This window comes from Pezoporus occidentalis, unplaced genomic scaffold, assembly GCF_034315485.1.
Source record: "Pezoporus occidentalis ecotype Australia unplaced genomic scaffold, CSIRO_AGI_Poc_V1 ctg6, whole genome shotgun sequence".
NCBI classification, from domain to species: Eukaryota; Metazoa; Chordata; class Aves; order Psittaciformes; family Psittacidae; genus Pezoporus; species Pezoporus occidentalis.
This window is the reverse complement of record NW_026915943.1, coordinates 5,068,624-5,086,443: the sequence shown is the minus strand read 5'-3', so window position 1 is coordinate 5,086,443 and position 17,820 is coordinate 5,068,624. Positions and strand designations below refer to the sequence as shown.

Below are 17,820 nucleotides of genomic sequence, written 5' to 3'. Positions count from 1 at the left end.
GTATTTTCTCAACTAATACCTTTAATAGAAGATAAAGTAAAAGGCAATTTTTTTTTTTCAGTTTTCCTGATGGAAATCTAATACATCATTGTAGACTTTGCGTTAAGACAATAAATGTTATAAGCAGCATCGCTGTTTACAATGCTCTGCAAAAATATGCTTGAAGAGTTACCCTTTGAATGAAACATGATGATTGCCACTAGCTCAGATCTCAGAAAATTTCTGGGCACTTTGCAAGAGCATGAACAGGAAAGCAAGGTGAATTCAAACAGAGTACAGTGTCTTGTATCGGTGGGTGCAGAGCATCACAGACACCAGGAGTGATTTAGACCCATCCTTTCTTAGCCTGCGCACTGGGAGAGCAGTCAGTTTAAACACAACAGGCAAGAAATTGTTAGCATTTTAAAGAGCCCAACCATTGCCAACACAACTTAGAAAACAACAAGCCAGTGCTACAGAAAGAGCCAAATCACATCCACATGTGCAAATGTTTTCTCCTCTGATACTAGACTGTTTGTTTAGGGCTCCATCCAGCAAAAGACCGAATGCTGGCCCCAATCCAGGCAACTAATTAGACACGTGCTTTTAACTTCACTGGAACCCATGGCACGAGTCGTGTGCTCCAGTAAAACTGTGTTTAAACATTGGATCAGGACCAGCAGCTCAGCACTGCATGGGGCTGAGCACACAGAACTCCATGCATGCCCTCTCTAAAGTTTTAGCTTGTAACATGCTCACAGTCACTGGGAGCTAAGCATAATTTTGTCTGGTTTCTTGTCACCAAAGTGTGTTGTATATCCTCCATTTGTAATCTGGAAGGGTGGAAGGGATAGCAAGGCAACCAGGCCAAAATTATACAGGACAGCAAGGAACTGAACCCAGGTCTTACATCCAGCCTCAGAGCCTACGGAAAATCCAAGCAACTCCTTAAGTGTTTCTTTCAGAAACAGAAAATTGGTTTTTCAAGATGCTAAAAAGCGTGCATTAAAGTTTTCATCTTTGCTTTCTTTGAATACATAACATAACAGGTTTTCATCGTTATTATTTATATGCAACAATATAAACTATGCAAATCAACACATTATTTATTTGTTCTAATCATCAAGACCAAACCCTGCCTCATCCTAAAGGAGCCAGGCTTCTGCAACTTCTCAAAAGGGGTTTGACAATTTTTAAGGGAAACTATATACTGTATAGAAGAATTTATCAAATGAGTGCAGCTGCAAAACTGGATAAGAAACTTCAGTTTGTTTATATTTTGCATATTTTTTCCCCTCAAATTTTTCACCATTAGCTGATGCCAACCTTTTGAAGGGACATAAAACTATGTTAAAAGATGCTATGAAATGTTTCAGTTGTTTTCCTTAGGGAAAGGGGTCACAGATTAATTGTGAAGAGCAGCAAACCAAGGACATTAGAAGGGTACAAACAGCTCAAGTAGGAGTAATGTTAATAAATCTGGAACACCTCTGTTTCAACGTATTAATGTTCAATAAGCATTAGCAGAATAATATATGGTTCTCAAACTTAAACAAAGCATATGTTAGCAAACCGTCTGAAAACCAAGAGTTATTTAACTTTCTGTTATGAAATAAACAGGACTATAATGCAAGAGGTAAAAAGAAATCTTGCTGTGTGTTGTGATAGATTTATTTAAAACTAACATTCTTGGATCCGAGTGTTTTCTTATTCTTGGTTCCATACAATCCTCCCTTTAGAGGCTAAGCAAAAGCTTATATTGTCTGAAGTTATGTTCTTTATCTAAAATCTGCCTGCTTGTACAAAAGAAATATTTTAGCAACACCTCATTAGTCCTGTACAGGTCACCATGAGAAGCACAACTGGCAACCCTAGGGTGACACAGTATGAATGCAGTGGAGAATGTGCATGAAGCTCATACATCCTTGTAAATGGTTGTGGGAATAAAGAGCTGAAGCTTGAATTAAAACTCCTGACAAAAATGTAAACTTTTTATCAGACCCCTGTATCCAGAGCGCTGGTAGTTGGAACAATTCTATCTTCCTAGTCACAAAAGAAAACATTTTCTTATCAAATCATAGAATAGTTAGGGTTGGAAAGGACTTTAAGATCATCTAGTTCCAACCCTCCTGCCATGTCACTAAACCATGTCATCCAATGCTCTTCCAGTTGGTCACAGAAAGAGAAGACATGTTATGAGCAAATGTTGAAAAGCAGATTAAAACTTCATTTAATAACTTTGCTCACTTGGGTCATAGCAATAACCATACAACGCACCGAAAACGATCTTTGATTTTGCATATAATTAATACCAGTCTATTTATAATTAACAAGGACTATTTAGACCATAATGTCTTCAGGGTAATATCTCTCTCATTGTGCAAAGTTAAGCATTGTTTAAATATTTATTATTGTTGCTCAGGCTGGAGAGGAGAAGGCTCCAGGGACACCTCAGAGCAGCTTCTGGGGCCAACAAGAAAGCTGGAGAGGGCCTTTTAACAAGGGTGTGAAGGGACAGGACAAGGTATAGTGGCTTTAAACTGACAGAGGGGTGATTCAGACTAGATGTTGGGAAGAAGTTCACCCCTGTGAGGGTGCTGAGGCGCTGGAACAGGTTGATCAGAGAAGCTGTGGATGCCCCATCCCTGGCAGTGTTCAAGGCCAGGTTGGACACAGGGGTTTGGAGCAACCTGGTCTAGTGGAAAGTGTCCCTGCCCATGGTAAGGAGTTGCAACTGGATGAGCTTTGAGGCCCCTTTAACCCAAACCATTCTGTGATTCTATGATTCTATGAATAAAACAGTAATCACAGTAGCTACCTTGTTAATTTTATCTGATTTTAACTGTGCTCAGGAAAGTTTTTCTGTGCTTATAACAAATCTTTCCAGTAGCTTACTGGGACATGCACAATTGTCACAGTCAACCACCAACAAAATTCTTGCTGATTATCTTTGCCAAAGTGCACAGTTACAAACTGTGAAAGACTTGTCACTGGTTCCACTTTCAGCATGCAGTATGTTCCAGTTCATATCTGAGCCAGCAACCAACCAGAAGGAGCATCTGCCCTCACAGGCAATTATGGCATATGGGGTTTCCAAGAGTTCCTACAGGAGGTCTTCCTACGGCAGCCAAACCCTGTAACACTGGAAGAATTCTCCCACTTATTGCACTGCTCCAGATTTTATACCTAATATATCAATAGGGGGTATTTGTAACAACCCACAATAGTTACCACATTTACTTCTCAGAGGGAGGCTCAACATTTGGAATATAAAAAGTATTTAAAAACCAAGAAATATTAATGCAAACGTTATTCTGTTCTTCCATGTTCTTGGATGTGGCTGCCAGGATTTCCAATTTGTTTGCATACACATGAGATTATCTGGGGCACCTATACTTTATGGCTAGAAAATGCTGATCAGCATTGCAAAGTGACCAGGAGTGCCAGTGGGAGCATGGGGAAATGTAGCCCATGAGCAACTTCCTTAGTGTTCAGAGAATTAATGCATCTTCTCCTAGAATAGTCAGCATAGGAATGCTCTCCTGGGTTCTTTTAGAGAGAAATTCAAACCAGAAGATGATCTGAGGCAGAGCCTTGGGCAACATGATTTAGTGTGAGGTGTCCCTGCCCATGGCAGGGGGGTTGGAACTGGATGATCTTAAGGTCCTTCCCAACCCTAACCATTCTATGATTCTATGAGACCTCTTTCAGTGTTTTGTATGATGAATCGGTAGCTCTGTTCCAGCCTCATGAAAGCCTGTAGATAAATGCCAGCTTGCCCCAAAGTGACTTACATTAAGAGAGGAAAGGTGTTAAATACCAGTGATCAGCAATCTTTTGGATGCCAGTGTCTGTCAGGAAATCTATCATCTTGGTAACCAAATGCTCCCAGGAACATATAGTGCTGAGAGATGATGCTTTTATTTAATCAACTTCTTTAAAAGTAAGCATTTAAAAAAAAAAATCATTAGAACATTTAAAAATCTACAGGGAGAAAATAAAATGCAATGTAAGATATGCTGGGATTATCCATTTTACAGGACATTGATGCAAATCAAATTAGCAGCTGTGCTGGAGTAGCAAGCAACCTGAGCTGAACTGAGATGCACAGCAGGATACTGCTACTAGCGAAGAACACAGCACACCTCAATGTCAAGATACAGCCAATGCTGCTCTCCCTCTGCTCAAGCCATGTGTGAACTAAAACTGGACTCAAGTCAAGTTCATCCTTTACAAAGAGCCAGCAACAGCAAGAACACCTTCTGTGTCTGTGATCCACCCACCAAGGGCTGCGCCTTTCTGCTTTACCTAGGCAGAGTTGACAGCTCTCCTAAAGGTATTGCAAGCATTTCAGCTTCAGTTCCTGCTGCTGACAAGCTTGGATCAGAAAGAAAATAAAAGTTTGGCAGTCTGTGGGAAACAAAGCATCATTGGGGACTGAGTTTTTTCCTGCAATGCCATGCAGAGAAATAGTCCTAAAAACCATAAGATGTGCCTTCCTTTTTCTGTACCCTGCTAGTCCTATTTCTATGCCTCTCATAATCCTTCTTACAGGAAGAAGTGTCATTCAGCATTTCTTTTGGCAGGATACCACTCTCACCGTTATCACAGATGACTGAAAGCTCAGACAATCCCAGACCATGCTAGAAACTAAAATCAGAAATATAATCCCACGGAAGACAGGCAGCATTTCATTTACCTCAGCTGGGCCTAAATTTCAGTCCAGAAATAACATAGCAGAGATACCTCCTTGTCCACAAAATCCTTCAATAAAGAAGATGCCTAATTAAGTGTTTCTGAAACCCTTCAGAAAAAGCCTTGCTCAGTGTCCCCAGCTGAATGATTTAGTTGTCAGAAAGGATTTTGTTTCTATTTCCACGTCAGGGTTTCTGCTTTGCTTTTTGAAGATGTCAAGGTTTGCTCCACATCACATTGCATTAGCTCAGTCTTTGCAGCTGTCTCAAGTCAGGGTGATGCTGCACATTGCTATGAGGTCTCATGGCTAAGCCCTGAGTCACCACAGCCCCTTCTGCACCAGACTCCCCGATATGACCAGTAAATGTGAATAGACAAAAGAAAAACATGTATTTGGGCACGGATTCTACTGTACAAATCACACCCCAAGTGTTTGAATTTTTAAGTCATTGTCTTAGGAAGTGAGCATAAATATCACAATAATATTTATTCTACCCTGGGATTTTTATGATTCTACTTTAGCTTATATGAATTCAACCTTTCAGAAGATTTTATGACAGACTTAAAGCGTTTTAGAGCTCAGGAACAATAATGTGGCTGTGGGCTTGTGTTTCAGAAAGGTCAGGATCTGATTTAATGCCACCCCAACCTCCTGAAAGCAAGTCTTGCTCTCTGTGTTTCTGGATGTCAGAATAACAATAGTGAACTTTGTATTTGCTCATCCCAAATGTAGATTTTACCACCCATCCAAAAGCTGTCATCCAAGCTACTGGCTACTCAGCCACTGTGGCTGGGCTAACACAAAGCTTATACTCAAATGCAATTTCCCTGTTTATCATAGAATAGTTAAGGTCGGAAAGGAGCTTCAGATCATCTAGTTCTACCTCCACTGCCATGGGTAGAAACACCACACACAATACCACATAATTATTGAGTTGCACTGTGACTCTGGTCTGGGGCAAGATAACTGACTTTCCAGGCAGGAAACTCAAGCAGGGAGGAGATGCTGGCTCGTACTTCGGCTTTTGTCCTCCTGGACAGAGAGCTCAGATGAAGCTCACTGGAACCAGTTGGCTCCATAAAAGACACACCTAGGAGCTTCATCTTGCTGATCCAGGCTCCATCTCCTGTATCACTCATGCAGAGATTTGTTTTCAAGCTGGGCTACGAACCAAGGCACTCATGTGTCTCCTTTTCCAGGGAGCAGTCACTAAGGTTACACAGTGGTGGACTGACGAAGAACCATGGCACTGTGCAGTGACCACAGTCCTTGCAAACACAAGCCTTACAAAGGCTGTTTCTCAGGTACGGTCTCTCCCCTGTGGAGACCTGGCACACTAAATACTGGTGCTTGGAAGGATCTGCTGGCCTGATGAATGTGGCAAAGTGGAAAACCTGGCAAAAAGCACTGCATAGATGAACCATGCAGAGGAAGAAATAAATGATCCACAGTTGAGCTGCATGAGAATGAGACTCAAAAGCATGAGACTGCACAGGCAGGTTATCGTTTTACCCACTTGCTGTAGCTCCATGCCAGGCAGCTATCCACATAAGAAATGGAAACTATTAACTTATGTATGGATGAGTTCTTACCCTTATAGACTATTTTCCAAAACGTTCTTGGCAACAGTGTCACCAAATGCCATAGGGCAAATTCAGATGCCTCTGATCATGAGAATTAATGAGATGAAAACTTGGAACAAAAAAATGCATTTCCCTCAGCTCAATGGGGTTTAGTCAGATCCTGACACTCATTCTTCCCATTCCTTGCCCTTCAGCCATGAGCCTGCACTTTCCTGGACATAAAGAAGATGAAATACGAAGAGTAATTTTGGATATTAAAGGTCTATTTCTTTCAAATAAAGCAGACAATATTACTGAATTCTCCTGAAGGCTGGAGGAAAAGGACTAGAAAAATTAAAAGGCTGAACATAATTAATGGATGCTCATTTAGAATTGGCTGTCATACAGCATCTTGGAAGCTAAATTTACATCTGAAGAGGGCAGGCTGTATGCAGAAACAGGCTCTGGAAGGAGATCTATGTTAAAAAGGGGGGAAAGACGGGGAGCTGTGGTTGCAGGGAGGTCCCTTCAACACCATGGCAGGGGGTTGGAACTGGACCATCTTAAGGTCCTTTCCAACCCTAACTATTCTATGAGTGTATGCAGCAACAACACCTGCCAAAAGCCCCTCCAAGCAGAAAGGTCAGCTGCAGTAAGAATAGCATGTTAAAGCTCATGGTTTCATTCCAGTTGTGCCCATCTGCACACGTTTTATTCATTAGCTTCAGTGGAGTCCATCCACATTTAAGCCTGTATTAGTGAAATCACAATCTTGCCCTGAAAATACAAGCAGACCACAGCTGGAAGCATATGCAAACACTTGCAAACAGAAAACAGGAAGTCATTAATTGTAAGAGAAAACATGACTAATGATTTTAAATTAAATAATATTTGCATGATATCTTGATTAGCAAGGATAATGATTATTTTACTTACATAGAAGTTCTGGATATATAAATTCCAACCTACACATTGTTGCCATAACAACTTGATACACTTATTCTCTTGTGTCATTTTTTTATTGCATCAGTGCAGCTTTTCTTTCAACAACCAAAAAAAAAACCCCAACTGCTTTGGTTGCTACAGTAGCACAATATTTTTTAATTCTTCTTTTCATATTTAATTCTTCTTTAAACCAATATACTTTCCCTCCAAAGACGCTTACAGCACAGTGTGGGAATCTCGGGACTAATTCCAGGGCTCAGTGCAGGGTTTGCCAGAAATCCCAAAGATATGTACAGCCCTTTAGCTCAAACCGCTACTTCAGGGGTCTCCCCTTAGGAAACTTAGTCATATGGTTCGAGGTCAAGATCTTAACGCGAGACACGCACGGTAACAGCCCCCCAGTTGGTGCATTTTCCCCTGAAAACCAGAACTAAATTGAATTAGCACTAGGTTCTTCAGAAGGGTTTGTAGCTGTAGTAGATTTAAGGCAGTAGTGGTAGCAAACATAGCTGCAGACGCAAAGTAAATCACTGCAGTGCTCTCCAGGCCAGGTTATTATAACAAAGCAGTTTCCATATTTCCTACACATTGGTGTTGCACATACACTTTGCTTTTATCAGGAACACAACTGCTGGGGTATCCAAGGAATTGGCTTAAAACATTTTGCAAATCAAGGCAATCCAATGGCAGCATGATGGGAGGAACAGAAGGGATGAAGGTGGCCTTTCTCCTCCCTGCTCCAGCCAGCTGTGCAGTTCACCGGAGCCTGCTGTTGCCTGTTCACCTTTCCCAGTTCTGCACCCTGCAAATGGACCCATTTCAATTAAATTGCAATTAACTGACTGCTGATGCTGCAGTTCTATCTGGTTCCCTGTTACAATAATGAGAGAGACTGTATTAATTAATAACAATTACAGTAAGGTGTAAATGAGGAACTCCTTGGTAACCATTGTTCCATACAGCTGGCATGAAGTGACCTCAAACTAGAGGTAATAAGGGATTTATGAATGTAAGGTTAGCGTTTTTGATGGAAAATAACTAGTGCAATGGTTCCTATGGACTGCCTTGGCCTTTGGGGGCAGCTCTTCATTTACTGCTAACTCTAATAGCCTGTACTTCTGTCAGGAGAGCTATGATGATTGCTTTCAGAGGACTGTATCCCTCTTAGTTGTCAGGAGAACAGGAGTGTGCATTTGTGTTCCCACACACAGCTTAAGCCAGCCTCTAGCACTATATTTTAATTATGATAAGCCTTGTATCTCTTTGTTTCTGATCATACTATTCCTCATTATAAATGTGATATGTATAGAATAAGAAAAATATATACATACGATAGAATTATAACAATTCTAAGTCGTAAAAACACCCAAAAGTCCTAGGGCATGATAACCTTGTAGGAAATACATTTAAATAAGAAATCACTCAGTTTGATTGAATTCTAATTCATCTCATGATGTACTGCATGTCCGTAGCAAACCCAAGAATAGAATCCAGTGCCTTGTCTCCGCCAATGGCCCACACAGTCTCTTCCTATTTACACACACCTCCAGAGAAATTACAGAGGAGGAAACTACCCACATTTCACTTGAGATGAAATTTTATGCCTGTTCTTGCCAGAAACGGTGAATTTAAGTCAGTCTACTCAATAGCAGTAATAAAACCAGTCTCATTTTGAGAACAGGACTGATATATCATAAAGTAACACTTAGGAAGACGAAAGGTGGTTTACACTAATGCAAAGATATAAAGCCTGCATTAAAGACAAGAAAGAAGGAGGGAAAAAAAAAACACCAAAAATCAAAACCCTGGAGAATATTGTAATGACTTTGACTCCCAAGATAGTTTTGCTTCAAGCATCCTAAACCTTGGTATAGAAGAATATCTATTTCAGCCAGAGCCATAGGGAGGGGAAGCAAGCAGTGGCTGTCATTACAGGGGCAAGATGCCTTGCTAAGTCATGGCTGCTGAGCTACACAATCATATATACTCATGCTGACATCCAAAAATACTGCAGCTAAACAAAACCTTCGGCAAAACACAGTGCCATCTCTCTTCATTCAGCTTCCCTCCTACAGACAGTTACAAAATATTTTGCACTGATATATATGAGAGGAAAAGGACTTAAAAGGTAGGGAATGACTCGGGTCATTAAACTGGAGAATATGTCATCACGCTCCCTAAATGTTGATAAACAGACAACAATGGGAAGTCAAAGGGGAAACATTCCCTAAATATTTTACAGAAAGTTGGGGCTCCACAGATCTGCCAATTTCCTTTGTAATAACTGTCATGAGCTAAATGATGGATCAGCATCTGCCACTGCCTAATGGAGACATGGCAGAAACCTGTGTTTTCATACAAAGACTACAAGGCCATCAACACTAGCCACTGGCCAAAGTTATTTGAAATTATGGACCATACAGGGATTTCAGCTTCTGTGAGCTTGTGGCTATAGAAGCACGAAGTGTAAAGGCAGCTCTAACTGCATTAAACAAGCATCATTGTCAACTGCATCCTGTGAGAAGGAGCAAATGCCTCATGTATCAAATGATGCCAAGGGTAGTAGGGAGGAAGTCTCCTAGTCTATATAATGCTCCTTCCATGCATAATACCTTACCCATCCCATATAGTCCCTACAGGGACATGAAAGTCTCCAGACACGCAGCTGACACTGACAGTTCTTTACCAGAGAAACCCAAGTGAGCTTGTAATAGCTTACTGACACTGAGGTTCAGGTGAGACTATCAGAAGGGGACCCAGATAAGGCAATAAATCCAGTCTCATGTAAACTGTCTCTGACTCTGCGCCACTTCACACTAAAGTTGTCTGCATTCAGAAGCCCCATAAAAGCACCGATGTTTGTTAATGTCAACATCACACAGCTCTGCATATTTAGCTGTCCTGGTTTCAGCTGCGATAGAGTTAATTTTCTTCCTAGTACCTGGTACAGTGCTGTGCTTTGGATTCAGGATAAGAATAATGTTGATAATACAGTGATGGTTTAGTTGTTGCTAAGCAGTGTTTACTAAGTCCAGCACTTCTGCTCCTCACACCACCCCACCAGCAAGTAGGCTGGGTGTGCACAAGGAGCTGGGAGGGGGGAGAACATAGCCAGGAGAGCTGAACCCAGCTGGTCAAAGGGATTTCCCATACTATTTGATGTCAGCTCAGCATATAAACTGGGGGAAAGCTGGCCAGGGGCTGCTGTGCAGGAGCTGGCTGGGCATCAGTCAGTGCGTGGTGAAGAACTGCATTGTGCATCATTTGGTTAATATATTCTAATTCTTTTATCATTATTATTATTATTTTCCCTTCAATTTCTGTCCTATTTTTTTATCTTTACTTCAACCCACAAGTTTTACTTTTTGTATTCCCTAATTCTCTCCCCAATCCCACCGAGGGGAGGAGGGAGCAAGTGGCTGTGTGGTGTTTAGCTGCCTGCTGTGTTAAACCACAACAGTAGCCCACTTTTTACAACGTATTGCATTGCTACTACCAAGTCAGCAACACATTTCACTACCTTATAAACAAGGCCGAAATTAAGCAAAATCATCATCTTGACACTTTTTTGTACAATACTTAGTAAAACAGGGTTCACAAAAGGTGCCCCTAAAAAGTGATGGCTGGTTCTAATATTGCACATTCAAAAGCTACTGGTAAAAAATGCAGTTTCCACTATCAAGAAAAATACCTACAATCAATGATGCTCAAGTTTGGAAACATCACAGTGTCTGTTTTCTTAGCCATGGATCACTAGGAATCTTCCTCCATATACCTGTGGCTAACAACATGATCACAATCCACAAACATAACCCAAGCCTTTGTGGTCTTTTGGCTGGGCTGAAACAAAACACTGTAAAACTGGGCACAAGTCTCTTGGATTTGTTCACTATAAACAGTCCCCTCTGCTCAGCATTGAGCAAGGACATCAGATCAGTCCCCCCTTCTCTGCGATGGCTCTCCATAGAGCCGAGTACCAACATAGGGAGATTTCTGGTCCTCATCCAAGGGTCAGACAACCATCACAAGTTGCCAGTTAAGAGCAATATATGACAATTCTAATCCTCAAAAGTAACAGAAGTGTCCGCTGTGACTACAAAGATATGTGTGTGTAAAGCCTGTTCCTTAAGTGGGACAAAACCAAAGAAGCCAATTAAGAAATAAAGTGACACTGAATTAAGAAGCAGCATTAAGAAATACACCCATAACTGCAGATGGACTGTTTCAGGCAACAATATAGTCAGCATTCTGAATTCTGGAAGCTCTACTTACAGGCTTACTGCTGACCTAGCAAAGATGCCGTTGGGTACCCTGGGAGCATTTACTGTCAAAAAAAAGAACACTGATTGCATAAGTGGAGGCATGCATCTGTCATGAACCTTCCTACTCCTTTAGTCTGTTTTGTTACCTCTGGTTTTCTACAAGCTACCACAACACCAAAAAATGTGTGAGAGAAGACACCAGTCTGATGCAATGTGTGACCTGAAACCTCTCAGCAGATCCTTTCAGTCCTTCTCCATGTAGTTAAATTCCAAAACACAAACATCAAACTTCTTTTTACTGGTTCATTAAACCAATAACCAGTTAGAAGTTACCACTGTTGACTCCACCAGAGTTTCAAAAGCCATCTTCTGAGAAAACGCACAACAGACCCACTACATCTTCTACTCCTCATTTATTTTTGTTCTAATTTTTAAAGCAGCCGCTTGCCTTGCCTCTTCTTAGAGACACCTTCACTACCTGAAAGTGATGAGCAAAAACCCCAAATACAAAGGGATAGGGCACAGCATTTTTGAGCACCAGGTAGGCTCCCCTACACTTCTGCAAAGAACTGGAGGGCCAGGGAGACCTTCATCACTTTGATTTGTCCTTTGAGTGAAGAAAGTTTGTGCAGCTGCAGCAATGAATTGAACACCACTATTGGGGTTATAACTATGTGGTAACAAGGCTGACCTCCTGACACAAAAGCAGAAGCAGCCATACGTACCAGCCAAGCAGCAGCTGGAATAGTGCTGAAATCATTCATAGCCTTTAGTGGGTTCAACCATTTGTCCCCATCTGCATTGTGCAGGTCTATGCAAGCTGATGAAAGTGAAGTTCAGCTAGCCTGACATTTTTTATACACAAGATATTTGAAGATGTATTCAAAATTCAGTTTCAGAACTCATCTATAAAAGTAGTTTTCTGGGGTTGGGGGGAAACAAGCACTTCACAGAGACATGAGGCTACAGATAGTCAGCCACTGACTATGTCTCTTTTGCGCTACTACATGGTGGTTCCACTCCTCCAAACTGTCCATTTTGGTTCAAGACAACAGAATTTGGAGAAACATGAGCAAATAGTGGTACAACATTGATCAACAGAAGAAAGTTGTACTAGGAATAACTGCTATGGCTGCAATAACCTCTCTTTTGGGACAAAAGACAATTTTAAAGATGAAATAAGATAGTCTCACAGCTCTTCCTGCAGAGCTCCTGCATGCTGAAGGTGGCAATATCAGGAAAGTTCCTCAACTGAGTATGTCATGAAGATCTGAGAAAGCAGATGTGGAGTTCAATCACTAAAGTACAAGTACAGACAGGCTATGACAGGCCCTAAAAGCAAGACAAAGAGATGTGTTGAGACTGTGGAAAGGTGGAAGTTAACAAAGGAAAACGAGGTTAGAGAAATACACCCAGAAACTAATTTCTATGCAAGGACATTTGGATGGGTAAATGGATCAAGATTACAGAATTAAAAAAAAACATGTTCCCAAAGGCTCTTTTCAAGAAGGAAGAGAATGGCTAAGGGTGAAAGTCACTCCTTCACAGTACACAAAGGTCTACACAAATGTGTTATTCATGATCTAGATGTCATAGTGGCTGTAAATTGCCTCATCTCTAAACCGGGGGCAGTTTTCATTATAACCTGTTACAGATTAAAGTTGCACAGGTGATAGTTAAGCACAGTTAAATGCATAAAATGTACAAGCTGAAAACGCATAGTTCTGTCAGTTTAGTCATGTTGTTTGTAAGTGAATTATACATAAAAAACATGGAGATAAATGATATTTTGAGGGTGACAGTTTCCCCTTAGTTTCCCAGTTTGCTACATTTGGGATTGTATTTACTATTTGTTGAAACCTGCAAATATCTGTCCCAGTTTATATGTATTTATCTTACTGAACAAAGATACATGCATCTAAGAAATCACTCCCAGGGTGATCTTTATATGGTCCAGAAGTCTTTGGGTGATATCTTTCTTTATTCTTGGGAACTATTTAAGAATCATTTTGATAAAGAAGTATTGGTAGACAGCACAAACATATAACGGGCTCCAAAACCTCTCTATGGAGACCTTTGTTCTTGGCACTGAGGGCAATGAATTCTCTTGCTCAGCTGCTCAGATTGGTGACTGATCAGTGCTAATAAACATGTAAGTGAAACAAAAAGCTCCACGTATTTTCAGAATGAAGCTTAACTACAGAACATTCACCCTTGAATATCAATTTTGCAGATCCCTTACAGTATCATAAGGGTGAAGAACTGTGTTTTTAAGAGTTGATGTATTTGTTTTTGCAGGTGGTTAAAACATGACTTCTCAGAATCTTATTAAAACCAATGAATTACATCACATACTCTTAGGAGGAATTGCTAGCTTGTGGTAGAAGCCTGTTGGGACATTCTGATATTTTTATGTAGATATTTTTTTCAGATTATTCTGGTGTGTCATTGTTAAAATATGTCAAGGTTTAGAAAAATTATTTCAGAAAAAACTATGTTAAAATTGCAAGTTTTTTTGTTAAGTGATATTTTCCTGGTATCCTTAACTACAAGCACTATCATTTTTGACCTTGACTGGGATTTACACAACAGTCTGACTTCAATGCTTATCACAATAGAGACACATTGCTTAATTAAAAGTTTGGCTAATTGTGTATGCTGGTTAATATACAAGCATATTTCCATTGCAGAAAATTATGGTTTCTGGTCACTAGCAGCTGTCCTGGCCTGCTCTCCATCCTTTGCAGATGTAATAACAAATCACGGGTCAGAAAACTGCCTAGAGGTTATTTGATAGGCATATTATATAAATGTGAAGAATAAATAAATAAATATACACAAACCTGCTGTGGTGGATGTGACTCAGCGTTGCCAATTTGGTTTACTTTGTTTAATGCAGAGATCCCAGTTCTGTTCCCCCTCCCACCAATGTCAGTAGAAAACCATTATTAACTAAATAAACAATTACCAAACAAAATCACATCTCCCGGTCAGAAGGGACCTATCAGACCAGTGATTGCCTTCAATTCTTGAGCAAGGCACACCAATACAGTGGTGATCTTAAAATAAGAGTGAATGGCAACAAAGGTAAGGGCTTTTTATGTGAGCATGTCTAACTCTGAGCAAACACAAGAAGATGGCAAAATCAGAACGATGGCTGGTTCCAAGACTTGCCCAATGGGACAGAAATGTTCTGTTTAGAGAGTGGCACAACACAAATAGTTCCCTACTCTCAGCATCATAACTTAAGCAGAAAACTCTCCTGTAGGGATTTGCAATGGGAAGGCCAGAATTCTGCACTCTGGAACACTTCTGTCCAAAGGATGACACTGTTCTGCATCTATGCAACTTGGTTTAGAATGGAAACGTTGGCCTGACCACATTAAAACACACTCAAAAGCAACTCTACAGTGACATTTAGCAGACGCGCTGGCACTCAAGTTATTGACAAGCTACAGAACAAATAACAAATTTATAAATAGACACCCAGCATGGATACCCAGTATGGGTAAGACATTTAGCTGCAGCTAGTTATAAATAAGCTTATTAATAACACAGTGATTTTGCAGTTACCCATTTCTAAACATTAGTCAAACCATTCAAGAAGGCAAGTGTATAAAATAATCTCTGCAAGCAAAGCGTACCTTATTAAAGCATAGAAAAATCAAATTGCAGAGTTATTGTATATTTAAAAAACACATGAAGCTAAGCTTCAGCATCATCATTAAAACAATTATCTAGTTATGGTTGCTACACATCTTTGAGTGCAAAAGGAACACAACTAAAGAAACACAAACCAAGATGTCACTTATACTCTACCCCTTAAAAAGACTGCTGCCTTCTTGAGAATTTAATGCCAAACAATTATGTGGGAATTGGCTCTGGTACAAAATCAACCCACAGACAAAACCTTCATTTGATCAGATAAATGTATACTGTAGGAGCTAAATCTAGTGAAAAAACAGACACATAAAACTGAACGTTTTGAACCCTTTCAATTAAACATTATGGTTGATCATGGCTCTTGCATATTAAGTATGATCACTTAAACAGAATCAGATTTGGCTCCTGGGAGTAAACCAAGCCGTACACATTAAGCTGTACCCAGTTACAAACAAAGAAAACAAACAAAAATCCAGGGAAGAGTCTGAACTTTTACAGGGATGTATAGAACAGTCTTGAGGGCCCACATTTTTTAGATAAGCTGTTAGTGTGCAACAGGTTAATGGTTTGTTAATTGCTCCAGGCAGAAGATTTTTAAGTAAAAGGAACTACTGGAACTTTTAACAAGCCAGCACTTAAAGGACAGAAAAGTAATTACAATGTTTGTAATAGCTGGATACAAGGAGAGCAAACATTCCTGAAGCAAACAGAAACGGGAGTCTTCATTTTGCATGCTGCAATTGACTGTCTTTGCAAAATGAGCCTCTAATCATAAGATATGCATGGAACAACAGGAATTAAACAGAGAACCAGAATCTTTGGGGACCACCTCAAAGCAATGATACCACACTGTGCTGAATGTACATTGTGCACGTGTGATGACCAAACTTGCACAGTAATTGCAAATGATTCTCATTCAGTATTCTAAAAGTATCTGCACCATATGCCCTATAAATAAATAGTCTTTTCATGCTATGATACTGGGACAAGCAGACCTCCAGCCACCAGATTTATATGTAAGCATAAGAGCAGTGCTCTTTTCCTTCACCTCAACTTTCTATCTGAATGGAAAAACACTGCTGACCAGAAATAAGTAGCACTTGAGACTAAGCTAATGAAAATAGAGGTTAAAACAAGAGTAAATTTATGTCTTTTAATGAATGTTTGGAGCTGAGCACAAGCCTGTAGCTTCAAGCAGTGTTACTATTGTCATAGCTAAAGTGCAGTTCAGTTTTTGTTTTACCAGATGGATACCCCCATCTAGGTTCTTTTATGTTCTCCATTATTGCATTTTCTGAGCATCTCACAGTTTTAATTGTGTCTATCTACACAACATTTAAGTGAGTCATTCTTTATCTAGTGGCTGTTCAACCCAATGTAGAGCACTGGGAGGGAAGAATACTTTTTCCTGTGCAAGTGACCATTTGCTCAGCTGAGGATCTGGGCTCAGACCTGCACACCCGCTCTCAGACTGCAGTAACCTGCTAATTCAGCTGCATAATTGCAAAGCTTTGACAGCAGAAATGGAGAGGACCTTTCCCCCAGCCTTATCTGGAACTTCATGGGGTGAGAGCACTCTTCTGAGCAGTGGAAAACCTGACTTTAACCCACTTCACATTTCCTAGGGGGTAAAAAAATCAGCCTTCTCTCTCCAATGGGGACAACTTAAGAGCCCTAATTTCAATAACAGGCTTTCAAGCTGTGAATGCTGGTCTTATAATGCTGGTCCAAAGAAGTAATGAAGCTCTTGGCACAGGCAAAATTACAAACAAACCCTGTCTTCATGATTTTCAGCAGTTGATTGGGCACATCCCTCAGTCAGTATGCTAGCTGCAGTGAATACCATACTGAGTGTTTATAAAATAAGGTAATGCTGAGTTTCACAGCACTGAGCACTTTGTGGTTTTAGGCCAAACAAATTAAGATGAGACTTGTAAAACAGCTAAAGCACCCATTATACAGGCTTGCCCTTTCCTTACTCTTCCTTGAGCATCTGTTCCTGGCCCTGCTGGAAGCCAGGTACATGGCTACATGGGCAAGATAATTGTTCCTTGGTTTAAATCAATGCAGATGCTTTATTACTGCAATTTGAAATGACTCACTTTAATAGTTGAGCTCCTCAGACACTCCTGTGGCACATTACCTTTGCAGTGGCATCTCTCCACAGCCGTGTTCTCAAGGTAGCTACCTGGCATTTGGTTGTTCCCAAAATGAGCCCGTCTAGTCTATAACCACCAGCTCAATGTTTAAGCACTGTCAGCATCCACATGTTCCTGGCATACCTTCACAACCTGCTCAGTTAGGTGATCTCCACACTTCCTCCTTTATGTGTCAGCAACCCTCTCACTGGACACAGCATCCTGCATCCCCTAAAGGCAGTTTGAGAGGAACAAATGTATGGATCCCGTTACAGTGCCTTTCCTACCAGCCATTTGGAGTGGGGTTCTTAATCTCTTGTATATTCTCTCCCTTCCAGACTTCAGTTTACATGGTAGTGACTACAAGGAGGTGGATAAGAGCTTAAGGAAAACAGGAATAAAGGCTTTGCATCTATGATTTTTCAAAACTGGTGTTTGGGTACTTGCCTGGGACAGAGGATTCCAACCTTGAGTATACCAAAGAAGAGAAAACATGCCAAACTTTAATACCCAGAGCAGTAATAGTTATAAGCTCTAGGCTATAGAGTCATGTGTCAGCACTCTGTTTCAATAAA

General features: G+C 40.5%; 1 protein-coding gene across 16 annotated transcripts in view; it reads right to left on the bottom strand.

The window, feature by feature from the left end:
* DLG2 (discs large MAGUK scaffold protein 2) overlaps positions 1-17,820 on the bottom strand; it is a 1,003,655-nt gene that overhangs the window by 855,354 nt on the left and 130,481 nt on the right. The window lies entirely within an intron of this gene.